Genomic DNA, 16,881 nt, shown 5'->3' on the forward strand with positions numbered 1-16,881 from the left:
CCAGTAACAGGCCCGCAACCCCTCTCTTCGCTCCGGCGTGCTGGGAACCGGGCTTCCAGGCCTGGGCACAGAGCACTTGCCCGGAGCTCTCTGCTCAGGGACTGGTTCCCCTGCGCTGGGGCTGTGCTCTCCCTAGCCCAAACGCACCGGGGAAGGCCCCAAACCACATCCACACGACTCTACGCTGGGGGAGAGCTCCAGGGAAGCCCAGTCTGGCAGGCGCTTGCTGGGCACAAACGGAGGATCCCTCTGGCTGTGGTGCTGCCTCCCCCAGCCAGGGGCGCTGGGACCCTGATTCCCTCCGCCCAGCGCTTAGTCTGGGCGGCCAAGCAACCGCTGGGGAACGCAGCCCTGGGCGCTCTCTTTGCCTGACAAAGAGCTCTGCTTGCGGGAGGCTTTGGCAGTTTGCACACCCCCGGCCCCTGAGCCTTCTGCAAAGAGGCCTGGCTCCTAGGTCCAAAGGGAAGGCCAGAGCGGAGCTGAGGCCAGCCAGGCGCCAGGCACGTCTCCCACACTCCCGCAGCCTGCTCCTTCCCGGGCGAGAACGCTAGAAGCTGGGAAGCGCTGGGCGAGGCTCGCCCAGGCCAGAGCAGCCTCTCGGCCGGGGCTCTGCGCTACCGCGCCTGGGCGCAGAGCTGGAGCTCCGCCGCTCCGGCAGCTCGCTCGGTCCTTCCCAGTAACAGGCCCGCAACCCCTCTCTTCTCTCCGGCGTGCTGGGAACCGGGCTTCCAGGCCTGGGCACAGAGCACTTGCCCGGAGCTCTCTGCTCAGGGACTGGTTCCCCTGCGCTGGGGCTGTGCTCTCCCTAGCCCAAACGCACCGGGGAAGGCCCCAAACCACATCCACACGACTCTACGCTGGGGGAGAGCTCCAGGGAAGCCCAGTCTGGCAGGCGCTTGCTGGGCACAAACGGAGGATCCCTCTGGCTGTGGTGCTGCCTCCCCCAGCCAGGGGCGCTGGGACCCTGATTCCCTCCGCCCAGCGCTTAGTCTGGGCGGCCAAGCAACCGCTGGGGAACGCAGCCCTGGGCGCTCTCTTTGCCTGACAAAGAGCTCTGCTTGCGGGAGGCTTTGGCAGTTTGCACACCCCCGGCCCCTGAGCCTTCTGCAAAGAGGCCTGGCTCCTAGGTCCAAAGGGAAGGCCAGAGCGGAGCTGAGGCCAGCCAGGCGCCAGGCACGTCTCCCACACTCCCGCAGCCTGCTCCTTCCCGGGCGAGAACGCTAGAAGCTGGGAAGCGCTGGGCGAGGCTCGCCCAGGCCAGAGCAGCCTCTCGGCCGGGGCTCTGCGCTACCGCGCCTGGGCGCAGAGCTGGAGCTCCGCCGCTCCGGCAGCTCGCTCGGTCCTTCCCAGTAACAGGCCCGCAACCCCTCTCTTCTCTCCGGCGTGCTGGGAACCGGGCTTCCAGGCCTGGGCACAGAGCACTTGCCCGGAGCTCTCTGCTCAGGGACTGGTTCCCCTGCGCTGGGGCTGTGCTCTCCCTAGCCCAAACGCACCGGGGAAGGCCCCAAACCACATCCACACGACTCTACGCTGGGGGAGAGCTCCAGGGAAGCCCAGTCTGGCAGGCGCTTGCTGGGCACAAACGGAGGATCCCTCTGGCTGTGGTGCTGCCTCCCCCAGCCAGGGGCGCTGGGACCCTGATTCCCTCCGCCCAGCGCTTAGTCTGGGCGGCCAAGCAACCGCTGGGGAACGCAGCCCTGGGCGCTCTCTTTGCCTGACAAAGAGCTCTGCTTGCGGGAGGCTTTGGCAGTTTGCACACCCCCGGCCCCTGAGCCTTCTGCAAAGAGGCCTGGCTCCTAGGTCCAAAGGGAAGGCCAGAGCGGAGCTGAGGCCAGCCAGGCGCCAGGCACGTCTCCCACACTCCCGCAGCCTGCTCCTTCCCGGGCGAGAACGCTAGAAGCTGGGAAGCGCTGGGCGAGGCTCGCCCAGGCCAGAGCAGCCTCTCGGCCGGGGCTCTGCGCTACCGCGCCTGGGCGCAGAGCTGGAGCTCCGCCGCTCCGGCAGCTCGCTCGGTCCTTCCCAGTAACAGGCCCGCAACCCCTCTCTTCTCTCCGGCGTGCTGGGAACCGGGCTTCCAGGCCTGGGCACAGAGCACTTGCCCGGAGCTCTCTGCTCAGGGACTGGTTCCCCTGCGCTGGGGCTGTGCTCTCCCTAGCCCAAACGCACCGGGGAAGGCCCCAAACCACATCCACACGACTCTACGCTGGGGGAGAGCTCCAGGGAAGCCCAGTCTGGCAGGCGCTTGCTGGGCACAAACGGAGGATCCCTCTGGCTGTGGTGCTGCCTCCCCCAGCCAGGGGCGCTGGGACCCTGATTCCCTCCGCCCAGCGCTTAGTCTGGGCGGCCAAGCAACCGCTGGGGAACGCAGCCCTGGGCGCTCTCTTTGCCTGACAAAGAGCTCTGCTTGCGGGAGGCTTTGGCAGTTTGCACACCCCCGGCCCCTGAGCCATCTGCAAAGAGGCCTGGCTCCTAGGTCCAAAGGGAAGGCCAGAACGGAGCTGAGGCCAGCCAGGCGCCAGCCACGTCTCCCACACTCCCGCAGCCTGCTCCTTCCCGGGCGAGGACGCTAGAAGCTGGGAAGCGCTGGGCGAGGCTCGCCCAGGCCAGAGCAGCCTCTCGGCCGGGGCTCTGCGCTACCGCGCCTGGGCGCAGAGCTGGAGCTCCGCCGCTCTGGCAGCTCGCTCGGTCCTTCCCAGTAACAGGCCCGCAACCCCTCTCTTCGCTCCGGCGTGCTGGGAACCGGGCTTCCAGGCCTGGGCACAGAGCACTTGCCCGGAGCTCTCTGCTCAGGGACTGGTTCCCTGCGCTGGGGCTGTGCTCTCCCTAGCCCAAACGCACCGGGGAAGGCCCCAAACCACATCCACACGACTCTACGCTGGGGGAGAGCTCCAGGGAAGCCCAGTCTGGCAGGCGCTTGCTGGGCACAAACGGAGGATCCCTCTGGCTGTGGTGCTGCCTCCCCCAGCCAGGGGCGCTGGGACCCTGATTCCCTCCGCCCAGCGCTTAGTCTGGCCGGCCAAGCAACCGCTGGGGAACGCAGCCCTGGGCGCTCTCTTTGCCTGACAAAGAGCTCTGCTTGCGGGAGGCTTTGGCAGTTTGCACACCCCCGGCCCCTGAGCCTTCTGCAAAGAGGCCTGGCTCCTAGGTCCAAAGGGAAGGCCAGAGCGGAGCTGAGGCCAGCCAGGCGCCAGGCACGTCTCCCACACTCCCGCAGCCTGCTCCTTCCCGGGCGAGAACGCTAGAAGCTGGGAAGCGCTGGGCGAGGCTCGCCCAGGCCAGAGCAGCCTCTCGGCCGGGGCTCTGCGCTACCGCGCCTGGGCGCAGAGCTGGAGCTCCGCCGCTCCGGCAGCTCGCTCGGTCCTTCCCAGTAACAGGCCCGCAACCCCTCTCTTCTCTCCGGCGTGCTGGGAACCGGGCTTCCAGGCCTGGGCACAGAGCACTTGCCCGGAGCTCTCTGCTCAGGGACTGGTTCCCCTGCGCTGGGGCTGTGCTCTCCCTAGCCCAAACGCACCGGGGAAGGCCCCAAACCACATCCACACGACTCTACGCTGGGGGAGAGCTCCAGGGAAGCCCAGTCTGGCAGGCGCTTGCTGGGCACAAACGGAGGATCCCTCTGGCTGTGGTGCTGCCTCCCCCAGCCAGGGGCGCTGGGACCCTGATTCCCTCCGCCCAGCGCTTAGTCTGGGCGGCCAAGCAACCGCTGGGGAACGCAGCCCTGGGCGCTCTCTTTGCCTGACAAAGAGCTCTGCTTGCGGGAGGCTTTGGCAGTTTGCACACCCCCGGCCCCTGAGCCTTCTGCAAAGAGGCCTGGCTCCTAGGTCCAAAGGGAAGGCCAGAGCGGAGCTGAGGCCAGCCAGGCGCCAGGCACGTCTCCCACACTCCCGCAGCCTGCTCCTTCCCGGGCGAGAACGCTAGAAGCTGGGAAGCGCTGGGCGAGGCTCGCCCAGGCCAGAGCAGCCTCTCGGCCGGGGCTCTGCGCTACCGCGCCTGGGCGCAGAGCTGGAGCTCCGCCGCTCCGGCAGCTCGCTCGGTCCTTCCCAGTAACAGGCCCGCAACCCCTCTCTTCTCTCCGGCGTGCTGGGAACCGGGCTTCCAGGCCTGGGCACAGAGCACTTGCCCGGAGCTCTCTGCTCAGGGACTGGTTCCCCTGCGCTGGGGCTGTGCTCTCCCTAGCCCAAACGCACCGGGGAAGGCCCCAAACCACATCCACACGACTCTACGCTGGGGGAGAGCTCCAGGGAAGCCCAGTCTGGCAGGCGCTTGCTGGGCACAAACGGAGGATCCCTCTGGCTGTGGTGCTGCCTCCCCCAGCCAGGGGCGCTGGGACCCTGATTCCCTCCGCCCAGCGCTTAGTCTGGGCGGCCAAGCAACCGCTGGGGAACGCAGCCCTGGGCGCTCTCTTTGCCTGACAAAGAGCTCTGCTTGCGGGAGGCTTTGGCAGTTTGCACACCCCCGGCCCCTGAGCCATCTGCAAAGAGGCCTGGCTCCTAGGTCCAAAGGGAAGGCCAGAACGGAGCTGAGGCCAGCCAGGCGCCAGGCACGTCTCCCACACTCCCGCAGCCTGCTCCTTCCCGGGCGAGGACGCTAGAAGCTGGGAAGCGCTGGGCGAGGCTCGCCCAGGCCAGAGCAGCCTCTCGGCCGGGGCTCTGCGCTACCGCGCCTGGGCGCAGAGCTGGAGCTCCGCCGCTCCGGCAGCTCGCTCGGTCCTTCCCAGTAACAGGCCCGCAACCCCTCTCTTCTCTCCGGCGTGCTGGGAACCGGGCTTCCAGGCCTGGGCACAGAGCACTTGCCCGGAGCTCTCTGCTCAGGGACTGGTTCCCCTGCGCTGGGGCTGTGCTCTCCCTAGCCCAAACGCACCGGGGAAGGCCCCAAACCACATCCACACGACTCTACGCTGGGGGAGAGCTCCAGGGAAGCCCAGTCTGGCAGGCGCTTGCTGGGCACAAACGGAGGATCCCTCTGGCTGTGGTGCTGCCTCCCCCAGCCAGGGGCGCTGGGACCCTGATTCCCTCCGCCCAGCGCTTAGTCTGGGCGGCCAAGCAACCGCTGGGGAACGCAGCCCTGGGCGCTCTCTTTGCCTGACAAAGAGCTCTGCTTGCGGGAGGCTTTGGCAGTTTGCACACCCCCGGCCCCTGAGCCATCTGCAAAGAGGCCTGGCTCCTAGGTCCAAAGGGAAGGCCAGAACGGAGCTGAGGCCAGCCAGGCGCCAGGCACGTCTCCCACACTCCCGCAGCCTGCTCCTTCCCGGGCGAGGACGCTAGAAGCTGGGAAGCGCTGGGCGAGGCTCGCCCAGGCCAGAGCAGCCTCTCGGCCGGGGCTCTGCGCTACCGCGCCTGGGCGCAGAGCTGGAGCTCCGCCGCTCTGGCAGCTCGCTCGGTCCTTCCCAGTAACAGGCCCGCAACCCCTCTCTTCGCTCCGGCGTGCTGGGAACCGGGCTTCCAGGCCTGGGCACAGAGCACTTGCCCGGAGCTCTCTGCTCAGGGACTGGTTCCCCTGCGCTGGGGCTGTGCTCTCCCTAGCCCAAACGCACCGGGGAAGGCCCCAAACCACATCCACACGACTCTACGCTGGGGGAGAGCTCCAGGGAAGCCCAGTCTGGCAGGCGCTTGCTGGGCACAAACGGAGGATCCCTCTGGCTGTGGTGCTGCCTCCCCCAGCCAGGGGCGCTGGGACCCTGATTCCCTCCGCCCAGCGCTTAGTCTGGGCGGCCAAGCAACCGCTGGGGAACGCAGCCCTGGGCGCTCTCTTTGCCTGACAAAGAGCTCTGCTTGCGGGAGGCTTTGGCAGTTTGCACACCCCCGGCCCCTGAGCCTTCTGCAAAGAGGCCTGGCTCCTAGGTCCAAAGGGAAGGCCAGAGCGGAGCTGAGGCCAGCCAGGCGCCAGGCACGTCTCCCACACTCCCGCAGCCTGCTCCTTCCCGGGCGAGAACGCTAGAAGCTGGGAAGCGCTGGGCGAGGCTCGCCCAGGCCAGAGCAGCCTCTCGGCCGGGGCTCTGCGCTACCGCGCCTGGGCGCAGAGCTGGAGCTCCGCCGCTCCGGCAGCTCGCTCGGTCCTTCCCAGTAACAGGCCCGCAACCCCTCTCTTCTCTCCGGCGTGCTGGGAACCGGGCTTCCAGGCCTGGGCACAGAGCACTTGCCCGGAGCTCTCTGCTCAGGGACTGGTTCCCCTGCGCTGGGGCTGTGCTCTCCCTAGCCCAAACGCACCGGGGAAGGCCCCAAACCACATCCACACGACTCTACGCTGGGGGAGAGCTCCAGGGAAGCCCAGTCTGGCAGGCGCTTGCTGGGCACAAACGGAGGATCCCTCTGGCTGTGGTGCTGCCTCCCCCAGCCAGGGGCGCTGGGACCCTGATTCCCTCCGCCCAGCGCTTAGTCTGGGCGGCCAAGCAACCGCTGGGGAACGCAGCCCTGGGCGCTCTCTTTGCCTGACAAAGAGCTCTGCTTGCGGGAGGCTTTGGCAGTTTGCACACCCCCGGCCCCTGAGCCTTCTGCAAAGAGGCCTGGCTCCTAGGTCCAAAGGGAAGGCCAGAGCGGAGCTGAGGCCAGCCAGGCGCCAGGCACGTCTCCCACACTCCCGCAGCCTGCTCCTTCCCGGGCGAGAACGCTAGAAGCTGGGAAGCGCTGGGCGAGGCTCGCCCAGGCCAGAGCAGCCTCTCGGCCGGGGCTCTGCGCTACCGCGCCTGGGCGCAGAGCTGGAGCTCCGCCGCTCCGGCAGCTCGCTCGGTCCTTCCCAGTAACAGGCCCGCAACCCCTCTCTTCTCTCCGGCGTGCTGGGAACCGGGCTTCCAGGCCTGGGCACAGAGCACTTGCCCGGAGCTCTCTGCTCAGGGACTGGTTCCCCTGCGCTGGGGCTGTGCTCTCCCTAGCCCAAACGCACCGGGGAAGGCCCCAAACCACATCCACACGACTCTACGCTGGGGGAGAGCTCCAGGGAAGCCCAGTCTGGCAGGCGCTTGCTGGGCACAAACGGAGGATCCCTCTGGCTGTGGTGCTGCCTCCCCCAGCCAGGGGCGCTGGGACCCTGATTCCCTCCGCCCAGCGCTTAGTCTGGGCGGCCAAGCAACCGCTGGGGAACGCAGCCCTGGGCGCTCTCTTTGCCTGACAAAGAGCTCTGCTTGCGGGAGGCTTTGGCAGTTTGCACACCCCCGGCCCCTGAGCCATCTGCAAAGAGGCCTGGCTCCTAGGTCCAAAGGGAAGGCCAGAACGGAGCTGAGGCCAGCCAGGCGCCAGGCACGTCTCCCACACTCCCGCAGCCTGCTCCTTCCCGGGCGAGGACGCTAGAAGCTGGGAAGCGCTGGGCGAGGCTCGCCCAGGCCAGAGCAGCCTCTCGGCCGGGGCTCTGCGCTACCGCGCCTGGGCGCAGAGCTGGAGCTCCGCCGCTCTGGCAGCTCGCTCGGTCCTTCCCAGTAACAGGCCCGCAACCCCTCTCTTCGTTCCGGCGTGCTGGGAACCGGGCTTCCAGGCCTGGGCACAGAGCACTTGCCCGGAGCTCTCTGCTCAGGGACTGGTTCCCCTGCGCTGGGGCTGTGCTCTCCCTAGCCCAAACGCACCGGGGAAGGCCCCAAACCACATCCACACGACTCTACGCTGGGGGAGAGCTCCAGGGAAGCCCAGTCTGGCAGGCGCTTGCTGGGCACAAACGGAGGATCCCTCTGGCTGTGGTGCTGCCTCCCCCAGCCAGGGGCGCTGGGACCCTGATTCCCTCCGCCCAGCGCTTAGTCTGGGCGGCCAAGCAACCGCTGGGGAACGCAGCCCTGGGCGCTCTCTTTGCCTGACAAAGAGCTCTGCTTGCGGGAGGCTTTGGCAGTTTGCACACCCCCGGCCCCTGAGCCTTCTGCAAAGAGGCCTGGCTCCTAGGTCCAAAGGGAAGGCCAGAGCGGAGCTGAGGCCAGCCAGGCGCCAGGCACGTCTCCCACACTCCCGCAGCCTGCTCCTTCCCGGGCGAGAACGCTAGAAGCTGGGAAGCGCTGGGCGAGGCTCGCCCAGGCCAGAGCAGCCTCTCGGCCGGGGTTCTGCGCTACCGCGCCTGGGCGCAGAGCTGGAGCTCCGCCGCTCCGGCAGCTCGCTCGGTCCTTCCCAGTAACAGGCCCGCAACCCCTCTCTTCTCTCCGGCGTGCTGGGAACCGGGCTTCCAGGCCTGGGCACAGAGCACTTGCCCGGAGCTCTCTGCTCAGGGACTGGTTCCCCTGCGCTGGGGCTGTGCTCTCCCTAGCCCAAACGCACCGGGGAAGGCCCCAAACCACATCCACACGACTCTACGCTGGGGGAGAGCTCCAGGGAAGCCCAGTCTGGCAGGCGCTTGCTGGGCACAAACGGAGGATCCCTCTGGCTGTGGTGCTGCCTCCCCCAGCCAGGGGCGCTGGGACCCTGATTCCCTCCGCCCAGCGCTTAGTCTGGGCGGCCAAGCAACCGCTGGGGAACGCAGCCCTGGGCGCTCTCTTTGCCTGACAAAGAGCTCTGCTTGCGGGAGGCTTTGGCAGTTTGCACACCCCCGGCCCCTGAGCCATCTGCAAAGAGGCCTGGCTCCTAGGTCCAAAGGGAAGGCCAGAACGGAGCTGAGGCCAGCCAGGCGCCAGGCACGTCTCCCACACTCCCGCAGCCTGCTCCTTCCCGGGCGAGGACGCTAGAAGCTGGGAAGCGCTGGGCGAGGCTCGCCCAGGCCAGAGCAGCCTCTCGGCCGGGGCTCTGCGCTACCGCGCCTGGGCGCAGAGCTGGAGCTCCGCCGCTCTGGCAGCTCGCTCGGTCCTTCCCAGTAACAGGCCCGCAACCCCTCTCTTCGCTCCGGCGTGCTGGGAACCGGGCTTCCAGGCCTGGGCACAGAGCACTTGCCCGGAGCTCTCTGCTCAGGGACTGGTTCCCCTGCGCTGGGGCTGTGCTCTCCCTAGCCCAAACGCACCGGGGAAGGCCCCAAACCACATCCACACGACTCTACGCTGGGGGAGAGCTCCAGGGAAGCCCAGTCTGGCAGGCGCTTGCTGGGCACAAACGGAGGATCCCTCTGGCTGTGGTGCTGCCTCCCCCAGCCAGGGGCGCTGGGACCCTGATTCCCTCCGCCCAGCGCTTAGTCTGGGCGGCCAAGCAACCGCTGGGGAACGCAGCCCTGGGCGCTCTCTTTGCCTGACAAAGAGCTCTGCTTGCGGGAGGCTTTGGCAGTTTGCACACCCCCGGCCCCTGAGCCTTCTGCAAAGAGGCCTGGCTCCTAGGTCCAAAGGGAAGGCCAGAGCGGAGCTGAGGCCAGCCAGGCGCCAGGCACGTCTCCCACACTCCCGCAGCCTGCTCCTTCCCGGGCGAGAACGCTAGAAGCTGGGAAGCGCTGGGCGAGGCTCGCCCAGGCCAGAGCAGCCTCTCGGCCGGGGCTCTGCGCTACCGCGCCTGGGCGCAGAGCTGGAGCTCCGCCGCTCCGGCAGCTCGCTCGGTCCTTCCCAGTAACAGGCCCGCAACCCCTCTCTTCTCTCCGGCGTGCTGGGAACCGGGCTTCCAGGCCTGGGCACAGAGCACTTGCCCGGAGCTCTCTGCTCAGGGACTGGTTCCCCTGCGCTGGGGCTGTGCTCTCCCTAGCCCAAACGCACCGGGGAAGGCCCCAAACCACATCCACACGACTCTACGCTGGGGGAGAGCTCCAGGGAAGCCCAGTCTGGCAGGCGCTTGCTGGGCACAAACGGAGGATCCCTCTGGCTGTGGTGCTGCCTCCCCCAGCCAGGGGCGCTGGGACCCTGATTCCCTCCGCCCAGCGCTTAGTCTGGGCGGCCAAGCAACCGCTGGGGAACGCAGCCCTGGGCGCTCTCTTTGCCTGACAAAGAGCTCTGCTTGCGGGAGGCTTTGGCAGTTTGCACACCCCTGGCCCATGAGCCTTCTGCAAAGAGGCCTGGCTCCTAGGTCCAAAGGGAAGGCCAGAGCGGAGCTGAGGCCAGCCAGGCGCCAGGCACGTCTCCCACACTCCCGCAGCCTGCTCCTTCCCGGGCGAGAACGCTAGAAGCTGGGAAGCGCTGGGCGAGGCTCGCCCAGGCCAGAGCAGCCTCTCGGCAGGGGCTCTGCGCTCTCGCGCCTGGGCGCAGAGCTGGAGCTCCGCCGCTCTGGCAGCTCGCTCGGTCCTTCCCAGTAACAGGCCCGCAACCCCTCTCTTCTCTCCGGCGTGCTGGGAACCGGGCTTCCAGGCCTGGGCACAGAGCACTTGCCCGGAGCTCTCTGCTCAGGGACTGCTTCCCCTGCGCTGGGGCTGTGCTCTCCCTAGCCCAAACGCACCGGGGAAGGCCCCAAACCACATCCACACGACTCTACGCTGGGGGAGAGCTCCAGGGAAGCCCAGTCTGGCAGGCGCTTGCTGGGCACAAACGGAGGATCCCTCTGGCTGTGGTGCTGCCTCCCCCAGCCAGGGGCGCTGGGACCCTGATTCCCTCCGCCCAGCGCTTCGTCTGGGCGGCCAAGCAACCGCTGGGGAACGCAGCGCTGGGCGCTCTCTTTGCCTGACAAAGAGCTCTGCTTGCGGGAGGCTTTGGCAGTGTGCACACCCCCGGCCCCTGAGCCTTCTGCAAAGAGGCCTGGCTCCTAGGTCCAAAGGGAAGGCCAGAGCGGAGCTGAGGCCAGCCAGGCGCCAGGCACGTCTCCCACACTCCCGCAGCCTGCTCCTTCCCGGGCGAGAACGCTAGAAGCTGGGAAGCGCTGGGCGAGGCTCGCCCAGGCCAGAGCAGCCTCTCGGCCGGGGCTCTGCGCTACCGCGCCTGGGCGCAGAGCTGGAGCTCCGCCGCTCCGGCAGCTCGCTCGGTCCTTCCCAGTAACAGGCCCGCAACCCCTCTCTTCTCTCCGGCGTGCTGGGAACCGGGCTTCCAGGCCTGGGCACAGAGCACTTGCCCGGAGCTCTCTGCTCAGGGACTGGTTCCCCTGCGCTGGGGCTGTGCTCTCCCTAGCCCAAACGCACCGGGGAAGGCCCCAAACCACATCCACACGACTCTACGCTGGGGGAGAGCTCCAGGGAAGCCCAGTCTGGCAGGCGCTTGCTGGGCACAAACGGAGGATCCCTCTGGCTGTGGTGCTGCCTCCCCCAGCCAGGGGCGCTGGGACCCTGATTCCCTCCGCCCAGCGCTTAGTCTGGGCGGCCAAGCAACCGCTGGGGAACGCAGCCCTGGGCGCTCTCTTTGCCTGACAAAGAGCTCTGCTTGCGGGAGGCTTTGGCAGTTTGCACACCCCCGGCCCCTGAGCCTTCTGCAAAGAGGCCTGGCTCCTAGGTCCAAAGGGAAGGCCAGAGCGGAGCTGAGGCCAGCCAGGCGCCAGCCACGTCTCCCACACTCCCGCAGCCTGCTCCTTCCCGGGCGAGGACGCTAGAAGCTGGGAAGCGCTGGGCGAGGCTCGCCCAGGCCAGAGCAGCCTCTCGGCCGGGGCTCTGCGCTACCGCGCCTGGGCGCAGAGCTGGAGCTCCGCCGCTCTGGCAGCTCGCTCGGTCCTTCCCAGTAACAGGCCCGCAACCCCTCTCTTCTCTCCGGCGTGCTGGGAACCGGGCTTCCATGCCTGGGCACAGAGCACTTGCCCTTAGCTCTCTGCTCAGGGACTGGTTCCCCTGCGCTGGGGCTGTGCTCTCCCTAGCCCAAACGCACCGGGGAAGGCCCCAAACCACATCCACACGACTCTACGCTGGGGGAGAGCTCCAGGGAAGCCCAGTCTGGCAGGCGCTTGCTGGGCACAAACGGAGGATCCCTCTGGCTGTGGTGCTGCCTCCCCCAGCCAGGGGCGCTGGGACCCTGATTCCCTCCGCCCAGCGCTTAGTCTGGGCGGCCAAGCAACCGCTGGGGAACGCAGCCCTGGGCGCTCTCTTTGCCTGACAAAGAGCTCTGCTTGCGGGAGGCTTTGGCAGTTTGCACACCCCCGGCCCCTGAGCCTTCTGCAAAGAGGCCTGGCTCCTAGGTCCAAAGGGAAGGCCAGAGCGGAGCTGAGGCCAGCCAGGCGCCAGGCACGTCTCCCACACTCCCGCAGCCTGCTCCTTCCCGGGCGAGAACGCTAGAAGCTGGGAAGCGCTGGGCGAGGCTCGCCCAGGCCAGAGCAGCCTCTCGGCCGGGGCTCTGCGCTACCGCGCCTGGGCGCAGAGCTGGAGCTCCGCCGCTCCGGCAGCTCGCTCGGTCCTTCCCAGTAACAGGCCCGCAACCCCTCTCTTCTCTCCAGCATGCTGGGAACCGGGCTTCCAGGCCTGGGCACAGAGCACTTGCCCGGAGCTCTCTGCTCAGGGACTGGTTCCCCTGCGCTGGGGCTGTGCTCTCCCTAGCCCAAACGCACCGGGGAAGGCCCCAAACCACATCCACACGACTCTACGCTGGGGGAGAGCTCCAGGGAAGCCCAGTCTGGCAGGCGCTTGCTGGGCACAAACGGAGGATCCCTCTGGCTGTGGTGCTGCCTCCCCCAGCCAGGGGCGCTGGGACCCTGATTCCCTCCGCCCAGCGCTTCGTCTGGGCGGCCAAGCAACCGCTGGGGAACGCAGCCCTGGGCGCTCTCTTTGCCTGACAAAGAGCTCTGCTTGCGGGAGGCTTTGGCAGTTTGCACACCCCCGGCCCCTGAGCCTTCTGCAAAGAGGCCTGGCTCCTAGGTCCAAAGGGAAGGCCAGAGCGGAGCTGAGGCCAGCCAGGCGCCAGGCACGTCTCCCACACTCCCGCAGCCTGCTCCTTCCCGGGCGAGAACGCTAGAAGCTGGGAAGCGCTGGGCGAGGCTCGCCCAGGCCAGAGCAGCCTCTCGGCCGGGGCTCTGCGCTACCGCGCCTGGGCGCAGAGCTGGAGCTCCGCCGCTCCGGCAGCTCGCTCGGTCCTTCCCAGTAACAGGCCCGCAACCCCTCTCTTCTCTCCGGCGTGCTGGGAACCGGGCTTCCAGGCCTGGGCACAGAGCACTTGCCCGGAGCTCTCTGCTCAGGGACTGGTTCCCCTGCGCTGGGGCTGTGCTCTCCCTAGCCCAAACGCACCGGGGAAGGCCCCAAACCACATCCACACGACTCTACGCTGGGGGAGAGCTCCAGGGAAGCCCAGTCTGGCAGGCGCTTGCTGGGCACAAACGGAGGATCCCTCTGGCTGTGGTGCTGCCTCCCCCAGCCAGGGGCGCTGGGACCCTGATTCCCTCCGCCCAGCGCTTAGTCTGGGCGGCCAAGCAACCGCTGGGGAACGCAGCCCTGGGCGCTCTCTTTGCCTGACAAAGAGCTCTGCTTGCGGGAGGCTTTGGCAGTGTGCACACCCCCGGCCCCTGAGCCTTCTGCAAAGAGGCCTGGCTCCTAGGTCCAAAGGGAAGGCCAGAGCGGAGCTGAGGCCAGCCAGGCGCCAGGCACGTCTCCCACACTCCCGCAGCCTGCTCCTTCCCGGGCGAGAACGCTAGAAGCTGGGAAGCGCTGGGCGAGGCTCGCCCAGGCCAGAGCAGCCTCTCGGCCGGGGCTCTGCGCTCTCGCGCCTGGGCGCAGAGCTGGAGCTCCGCCGCTCTGGCAGCTCGCTCGGTCCTTCCCAGTAACAGGCCCGCAACCCCTCTCTTCTCTCCGGCGTGCTGGGAACCGGGCTTCCAGGCCTGGGCACAGAGCACTTGCCCGGAGCTCTCTGCTCAGGGACTGGTTCCCCTGCGCTGGGGCTGTGCTCTCCCTAGCCCAAACGCACCGGGGAAGGCCCCAAACCACATCCACACGTCTCTACGCTGGGGGAGAGCTCCAGGGAAGCCCAGTCTGGCAGGCGCTTGCTGGGCACAAACGGAGGATCCCTCTGGCTGTGGTGCTGCCTCCCCCAGCCAGGGGCGCTGGGACCCTGATTCCCTCCGCCCAGCGCTTAGTCTGGGCGGCCAAGCAACCGCTGGGGAACGCAGCCCTGGGCGCTCTCTTTGCCTGACAAAGAGCTCTGCTTGCGGGAGGCTTTGGCAGTTTGCACACCCCCGGCCCCTGAGCCTTCTGCAAAGAGGCCTGGCTCCTAGGTCCAAAGGGAAGGCCAGAGCGGAGCTGAGGCCAGCCAGGCGTCAGGCACGTCTCCCACACTCCCGCAGCCTGCTCCTTCCCGGGCGAGAACGCTAGAAGCTGGGAAGCGCTGGGCGAGGCTCGCCCAGGCCAGAGCAGCCTCTCGGCCGGGGCTCTGCGCTACCGCGCCTGGGCGCAGAGCTGGAGCTCCGCCGCTCCGGCAGCTCGCTCGGTCCTTCCCAGTAACAGGCCCGCAACCCCTCTCTTCTCTCCAGCGTGCTGGGAACCGGGCTTCCAGGCCTGGGCACAGAGCACTTGCCCGGAGCTCTCTGCTCAGGGACTGGTTCCCCTGCGCTGGGGCTGTGCTCTCCCTAGCCCAAACGCACCGGGGAAGGCCCCAAACCACATCCACACGACTCTACGCTGGGGGAGAGCTCCAGGGAAGCCCAGTCTGGCAGGCGCTTGCTGGGCACAAACGGAGGATCCCTCTGGCTGTGGTGCTGCCTCCCCCAGCCAGGGGCGCTGGGACCCTGATTCCCTCCGCCCAGCGCTTAGTCTGGGCGGCCAAGCAACCGCTGGGGAACGCAGCCCTGGGCGCTCTCTTTGCCTGACAAAGAGCTCTGCTTGCGGGAGGCTTTGGCAGTTTGCACACCCCCGGCCCCTGAGCCTTCTGCAAAGAGGCCTGGCTCCTAGGTCCAAAGGGAAGGCCAGAGCGGAGCTGAGGCCAGCCAGGCGCCAGGCACGTCTCCCACACTCCCGCAGCCTGCTCCTTCCCGGGCGAGAACGCTAGAAGCTGGGAAGCGCTGGGCGAGGCTCGCCCAGGCCAGAGCAGCCTCTCGGCCGGGGCTCTGTGCTCTCGCGCCTGGGCGCAGAGCTGGAGCTCCGCCGCTCTGGCAGCTCGCTCGGTCCTTCCCAGTAACAGGCCCGCAACCCCTCTCTTCTCTCCGGCGTGCTGGGAACCGGGCTTCCAGGCCTGGGCACAGAGCACTTGCCCGGAGCTCTCTGCTCAGGGACTGGTTCCCCTGCGCTGGGGCTGTGCTCTCCCTAGCCCAAACGCACCGGGGAAGGCCCCAAACCACATCCACACGACTCTACGCTGGGGGAGAGCTCCAGGGAAGCCCAGTCTGGCAGGCGCTTGCTGGGCACAAACGGAGGATCCCTCTGGCTGTGGTGCTGCCTCCCCCAGCCAGGGGCGCTGGGACCCTGATTCCCTCCGCCCAGCGCTTCGTCTGGGCGGCCAAGCAACCGCTGGGGAACGCAGCCCTGGGCGCTCTCTTTGCCTGACAAAGAGCTCTGCTTGCGGGAGGCTTTGGCAGTTTGCACACCCCCGGCCCCTGAGCCTTCTGCAAAGAGGCCTGGCTCCTAGGTCCAAAGGGAAGGCCAGAGCGGAGCTGAGGCCAGCCAGGCGCCAGGCACGTCTCCCACACTCCCGCAGCCTGCTCCTTCCCGGGCGAGAACGCTAGAAGCTGGGAAGCGCTGGGCGAGGCTCGCCCAGGCCAGAGCAGCCTCTCGGCCGGGGCTCTGCGCTACCGCGCCTGGGCGCAGAGCTGGAGCTCCGCCGCTCCGGCAGCTCGCTCGGTCCTTCCCAGTAACAGGCCCGCAACCCCTCTCTTCTCTCCGGCGTGCTGGGAACCGGGCTTCCAGGCCTGGGCACAGAGCACTTGCCCGGAGCTCTCTGCTCAGGGACTGGTTCCCCTGCGCTGGGGCTGTGCTCTCCCTAGCCCAAACGCACCGGGGAAGGCCCCAAACCACATCCACACGACTCTACGCTGGGGGAGAGCTCCAGGGAAGCCCAGTCTGGCAGGCGCTTGCTGGGCACAAACGGAGGATCCCTCTGGCTGTGGTGCTGCCTCCCCCAGCCAGGGGCGCTGGGACCCTGATTCCCTCCGCCCAGCGCTTAGTCTGGGCGGCCAAGCAACCGCTGGGGAACGCAGCCCTGGGCGCTCTCTTTGCCTGACAAAGAGCTCTGCTTGCGGGAGGCTTTGGCAGTGTGCACACCCCCGGCCCCTGAGCCTTCTGCAAAGAGGCCTGGCTCCTAGGTCCAAAGGGAAGGCCAGAGCGGAGCTGAGGCCAGCCAGGCGCCAGGCACGTCTCCCACACTCCCGCAGCCTGCTCCTTCCCGGGCGAGAACGCTAGAAGCTGGGAAGCGCTGGGCGAGGCTCGCCCAGGCCAGAGCAGCCTCTCGGCCGGGGCTCTGCGCTCTCGCGCCTGGGCGCAGAGCTGGAGCTCCGCCGCTCTGGCAGCTCGCTCGGTCCTTCCCAGTAACAGGCCCGCAACCCCTCTCTTCTCTCCGGCGTGCTGGGCACCGGGCTTCCAGGCCTGGGCACAGAGCACTTGCCCGGAGCTCTCTGCTCAGGGACTGGTTCCCCTGCGCTGGGGCTGTGCTCTCCCTAGCCCAAACGCACCGGGGAAGGCCCCAAACCACATCCACACGACTCTACGCTGGGGGAGAGCTCCAGGGAAGCCCAGTCTGGCAGGCGCTTGCTGGGCACAAACGGAGGATCCCTCTGGCTGTGGTGCTGCCTCCCCCAGCCAGGGGCGCTGGGACCCTGATTCCCTCCGCCCAGCGCTTAGTCTGGGCGGCCAAGCAACCGCTGGGGAACGCAGCCCTGGGCGCTCTCTTTGCCTGACAAAGAGCTCTGCTTGCGGGAGGCTTTGGCAGTTTGCACACCCCCGGCCCCTGAGCCTTCTGCAAAGAGGCCTGGCTCCTAGGTCCAAAGGGAAGGCCAGAGCGGAGCTGAGGCCAGCCAGGCGCCAGGCACGTCTCCCACACTCCCGCAGCCTGCTCCTTCCCGGGCGAGAACGCTAGAAGCTGGGAAGCGCTGGGCGAGGCTCGCCCAGGCCAGAGCAGCCTCTCGGCCGGGGCTCTGCGCTACCGCGCCTGGGCGCAGAGCTGGAGCTCCGCCGCTCCGGCAGCTCGCTCGGTCCTTCCCAGTAACAGGCCCGCAACCCCTCTCTTCTCTCCAGCGTGCTGGGAACCGGGCTTCC

Source organism: Bubalus kerabau, unplaced genomic scaffold (genome assembly GCF_029407905.1).
Source record: "Bubalus kerabau isolate K-KA32 ecotype Philippines breed swamp buffalo unplaced genomic scaffold, PCC_UOA_SB_1v2 scaffold_77, whole genome shotgun sequence".
In the NCBI taxonomy this organism is placed as follows: Eukaryota; Metazoa; Chordata; class Mammalia; order Artiodactyla; family Bovidae; genus Bubalus; species Bubalus kerabau.